This window comes from Sebastes fasciatus, chromosome 8 (assembly GCF_043250625.1).
Source record: "Sebastes fasciatus isolate fSebFas1 chromosome 8, fSebFas1.pri, whole genome shotgun sequence".
Classification (NCBI taxonomy): Eukaryota; Metazoa; Chordata; class Actinopteri; order Perciformes; family Sebastidae; genus Sebastes; species Sebastes fasciatus.
The window spans coordinates 6,911,979-6,918,060 of record NC_133802.1 but is presented as its reverse complement, the minus strand read 5'-3'; positions in this window follow the sequence as shown (position 1 = coordinate 6,918,060).

The following is a 6,082-nucleotide window of genomic DNA, read 5'->3' as shown; positions in this document are numbered from 1 at the left end:
CCGCTGAACAAGCTCCTCTGTTTGGTGATGACGACGTGCAGAGGATGGCTGGGATTATCCAGTATGGCCAGTTGAGTGTTCTTTCCTCTGCCATCATCACCAGAGAGTCAAGCTTCATGCCGACCACAGAGCCGGCCCGCCTGATCAGCTTGTCCAGTAATTTTAGTGCCAAGTTGTCTCAGACAAATTATTATTTCCTAAAATGGGACAGTCATGTCTGAAATGTGGGACACTGAAAAGTCTGTTAAAAGGCCTAAAAATCACCTTAATTAATGTATGAAACACTCAAGGCTAAATGTGTAATCCCCTGTTCAGCAAAAATCCAAGTGAAAAGAATGATGGGCTTTCTGTTGACAAAATCTTCCCAGAGGAACATATATTAATCACATCAACACTGCACTAAACACGTAGGCTATAATCATTGGTGTTGGTGTACATTTGAACAAGATAATTGCGAGCCAAGAAAACCTTGCTCCTTCACTGGACACTCACTATAGTTTTTTATATGTTCTGCAACATTTATGTTTTGTGGGTTGCTACACCCAAAAGGATCAGTTGCAGAAGGGTTGCTGATTACAGGCACCTTTGGGGACACTAATGGTACAGTATACAGCAGTGGTTCCTGACGTTTTTCTGTCATGTCTTCTGTTGGAAACCAAAAATAGATATTGCTAACCCTATATCTTGTTAGCTTGCCAACATCAACGTCCTCTTGTTTCTTTATCATTCCCAAATGATTCATATTATTGGCTCTTTTTCAAAACCAGCCAGTTCAAGATCCTTGAGAACAGTGGAGAACATTTGATGAACTGTTCAACTTCCACCACACTCAATCTCTTCTGTATCAGTCTGTTGGATTATGTAGCCTAAATGTATATAAAGACCATTGAGTTGATTGGCTTATCTTAGCATAACGATTGGAAGCAAAACAATGACTCACTCCAGAGTTGGACATTTGCCTACCAACACCTCTAAAGCTCAGTAATCACAAAACACATTTTACCTTTGGCAGAAACAAGCTAGCTCTTTCTCCCTTCATGCTAAGCTAAGCAAATCAACTCCCTGCTCTAGCTCAGTGTTGCCAGATCTTGCAAGAGAAACAAGCAACCAGGACTATAGAAACAAGCCCAAAAGAAGCAACTCTCCCCCCATAAAAAGCCCAAAAGAAGCAACTCTCCCCCCATAAAAAGCCCCAAAAAAGCAACCTAACCTACCTACTACAATATAAGAGATAGAGGCGGCCACTTCATCACTTCATTCATTATCTGTAACCGCTTATCCTAAGAAGGCGGGGTTACACCCTGGACAGGTCGCCAGACTATCACAGGGCTGACACATAGAGACAGATTCACGCTCACATTCACACCTACATACGGACAATTTAGAGTGAACAATTAACTTAACCTGTTGGTCTTTGAACTGTGGGAGGACGCTGGAGAATCCGGAGAAAACCCACGCTAACACGGGGAAAACATGCAAACTGGACACCAAGCCGGATTTGAACCTGCGACAGTGCTAACCACTGCACCACGCATCTTTGTATTTCATTTTTAGCTTGTAACTATACAGTAAATTTTTCGCATTTCGTTTCATTTTTGCATTTTGCAAATCAGCATTGGCATGACGTGCTCGTATATCACACACACACACACACACACTAAAACGTCAAACTGCCTTTGAATCGTCTCCCACTTGAGGACGAATCCAATCTTTAAGTCCACTCTCTTTTTCCCGGTCTTTGTTGTACTCTTTGCCATATTTCTCCCACTTAGTACCTGGCATTGTAAGCTAAACTCAATCAACCCCACGGAAATAAACTACACTTTAGAAACAAGCCCAAAAAAAAAAACGCAACCTGCAACTACCAATATTTGTAGGCGACTTTTCAGGAAAACAAGTCGCTTATAATAAGCGGACTTGGCAACTCTGGTCTAGCTCCATAGTTGTGTAAGACATAATATAAAACTAGTCCTTTAATTTGTGCATGAGTTTAGTTCACATCATTCACAACCAAAAGTGCAAACCTGCAGTGGTTTATATTGTCAAAAGACATGTAGCTCAGGTGAAATGAATGTAACATCCCCTGTTCACAAGCAGCAGCCATTGCCCACAGTGGACTGGTGATAATAATACTCCACCTCCTCAGTCTATGAAGAACTTGTCAGCGACAAGTAGGGAGCACACCAAGACCCCGTGGGTGGTCAGTAAACCATCTGCTGGTGAGAGTTGTGTGGTAAAAGCTAACATTGGCCCAAACAACCACATAACCAACCCTAACCAAGCCTCTCTCTCTTTCTCATGTCTGAGATCTCTGTTAAGTGTCTCCAAGAAACCCAGGAGGCATCGCACGCTGTAGGCATAATGATGGGCATGTGGATAATTACAGCATTATTTGGCAGCATGAATGGTCGCTCACACACTGACGTGGTACCTACCTACTCAGTGGCTCGGTTTCTGCCATGTCGTTAGATTTTGATCAGGTTAAATGCTGCCTCAGCAATATGCAATTTGGGCTTTTTTAGAGGGAGGAATCCAGTACTGACATTACAGTAGTCTGTTGGAGCACACTGTCATGACTTTGCTTGTATGAACTGGCACTTCATCATTATGTCATTGATGAAAATAACTCTAAAGGGAAGCTATAGATAAAAATTAAGGCTATCAATCGATTAAAAATATTTAATCGCAAATGAATTTCAATTTTTTTTATCTGTTTCAAAATTAACATTATAGGGAGATTGAAGTATTTAATACTCTTATCAACATGAGAGTGGACAAATATGCCTGTTTTATGCAAATGTATGTATATATTTATTATTGGAAATTAATTAACAACACAAAACAATGACAAATATTGTCCAGAAACCCTCACAGGTACTAAATTTAGCATAAAAAATATGCTCAAATCATAACATGGCAAACTGCAGCCCAACAGACAACAACAGCTGTCAGTGTGTCAGTGTGCTGACTTGACTATGACTTGCCCCAAACTGCATGTGATTATCATAAAGTGGGCATGACTGTAAAGGGGAGACTCGTGGGTACCCATAGAACCCATTTTCATTCACATATCTTGAGGACAGAGGTCAAGGGACCCCTTTGAAAATGTCCGTGCCAGTTTTTCCTCGCCAAAATTTAGCGCAAGTTTGGAGCGTTATTTAGCCTCATTCGCGACGATAATACCAATGTTTGGTACCAGTGGATTCATTAGATTTTCTAGTTTCATATAATACCAGCATCTTCACTCTGGATTTGAAACTTAGCCCGCTGCAACCTAAAAATCGCACGGTGCGTTAATGCGTTAAATAAATTGGTGGTGTTTTAATAAATTTGCGTTATTATCGCGTTAACTTTTACAGCCCAAATAAAAATTCTTCTTCAGCGGCCACAAGGCTGACATTGTTTCAATATCTTTTTAATTTATCATTTCCATCTTCTTTAATTTCCTCTGTGGGTGGATATCTTAGTCTAACTGCCTCTCTTTCCATCATTATACAACAATACCAACTACAGTTGAAATATACATGCATATTAATCAACAGTTGACTAGTTTACATGCTCAACATTTAAGTGTGTGAGAGAGTGACAGCAATCAACTAGAGCAATGTAATGTTTATGTTTATGGCGCTGTTGTTGTCATCAACTTCTACCGGTCCACTATAGAAAGCATCTTAACTGGAAGCATACTGGTATGGTTTGGCAACATTACATCATATGAACACAAACTCCTGATGAGGACAGTGAAAACAGCATCTAAAATTATTGGATCACCGTTACTACAGTTACAGGACATTTACACCACTCGCTGCAGGAAGAAAGTACTTTGTATTACAGCTTGGACCTCTCGCCTCAGAGACAGTTTTTACCCTCAGGCGGTCAGACTACTGAGCAGTAGCGCTAAATGAATGCAGAGCTGTGGATTTTTTTTTTATGGATTTTTTTTTAATGGTTTTAGGTTGTTTTATAATTTTCATTCTCAGGTATTGTCTTATTTATTGTAGTATTTATCGAGTGTACTTAAGGGCTGAGAGAGAGCCAGGGTAAAATGCATTTCATTGCATTTCATTGCATTTCATTGCATTTCATTGCATTTCATTGCATTTCATTGCATTTCACTGTACACTGTTCTTTTAAATGCATATGACAAACACACTTGAAACTTGAACTTAAAACTTGAAACTTGTTGTTTTTCATGTGAAGCATGCTGGGTCTGTCTGTATGTTGAAATATGCTATTTGCAGTAGCCAAATAAAACCTTGACATGATATAATGCTGTGAGCATATGGCATAAAACCTGTTTGGAGAGCATACAGTTGATTTTGTAAGGATAAGCAAACGAGACAATCTTTGATTTCCAACTCTCCGACAGATTTAATGTTATTGGATTCTTTTAGGCCACAACTATGTTTTCAGTCGCCCCGTTAACTTGATATATTTGTCATCATCTTCCATTGGTAATGTGCTACCATTAGTCAAAACGTTCCCTATAGTTAAGGCATGTGATTGAAAGCCTTGCTTGAGTTCAATGCTGCATTAACTTCTCTGAGACATGGAGTGCGTAGGAATGTGCTCTTGTTCAGAAGGGGATTTTGAATCTGGTAAGAAAACGACTGGGGGGGAAAGTGCAATTTATCTACAAAGTCTAGCAGAGTGGAATTTGATCATGTCCAGACGGTGAGGTTTAAGGATTTAATAAAAAAAAAAAAGGTCAAATAGTACTGTTCAGGAAAACACAGTTGTTCAGTCTTGCAGACATATAGATTCTAAAAGTTACACAATTGTAAATGTAACCTACTGTTACTTTATGATTTGTTTTGGAATTATAAATCTTCAGTACAAATTGAAATTGATAGATTGTGCTGTGTGATTGTGAGCATCTCATACGGCATGATGGTGCACAAATCAAGAAGAAACTGGGTCAGTACTGCAGCCATATTAAAGCAGCAGTGGGTATGATTGGAGCAAATATGATTAAAAAAGTAATTATAAAATAGTCAATATATCCTGACAGTAGTGCATGAGACAGGTAATCTGAAAAAAAATCATGTGCCTCTGTGTCCACCGATCACTCGCGAACTCTGATCAAACGGTCAAACTAGGCAGCGCTGATCAAATATGAATCAATATTCTGTTACTGTAATGCCTATTTCTCACCTCAAATGTTTTCAGAAACATATTTTAGTTTACTGTGAAAAAGTTTGGGAGATCAGTTTAGGAAATGCCAAGCACCGCCCACCAGCCGGAGCAAACTTTTTAGACATTTTTACATCTAAACAGTAAACTACAAGATGTTTCTGAAGACATTTTACGCGAGAAATAGGCATTAATGTAACAGAATATTAATACATATTTGATCAGCGCTGCCTAGTTTGACCGTTTGATCAGAGTTTGTGAGTGATTGACAGCTGACTCCGTTGATTGAACAGCCAATAGGAACGCTCTCTCTCTCTCTGAAATTACCTGTGATTGGCCAAAGTATAATAGATTTTTTAAAACCTGAAAACTGAGCCATGAGGTGATGCAGAAGTCTAGTTTTCTCTCAGAACACTTGAATTACAATATGCTGACAATTTTGCATATGCCCAATGATGACAAAAACATTCTGCCTACTCAAGCTTTAAGTTTCTAACAGTGACGCAACAGAAACCTACTGCTGTTCCCTGCAGCTTCTAGGTTTGCAATCAGCAAGTTCAAATGGAATTGAAAATAAAACGTGGACTACAGATATTTGACTAATGTTTCACAGCAGATAGGCTATTCAAATTTGTGTCCATATTGTGTGAGTTTATTTTCTTCATATTTTTTGTTAATGTTCATCAGTCAGGAAGTTTCAAGTGGCTGTATTTCTTTATTTCATAAAAACGTCTTATTGTCTTATTGCAATTAGCTGTCAGTTATTGCATGAGACAGGACATGATGTACTTAGTCAATGTTGAAATCTCTGCTGGGAGAACGACTGTAATGCTGCCTTAAAGTGCTGCTCGTAAAAGCCCATGCTGCTGAGCTCGACTGTAATGGAAATCCAGTGGGCGCATGGTAACTTTTCATCATTAGACCGAAAAAGTTGCCTGTATTTTTTTTT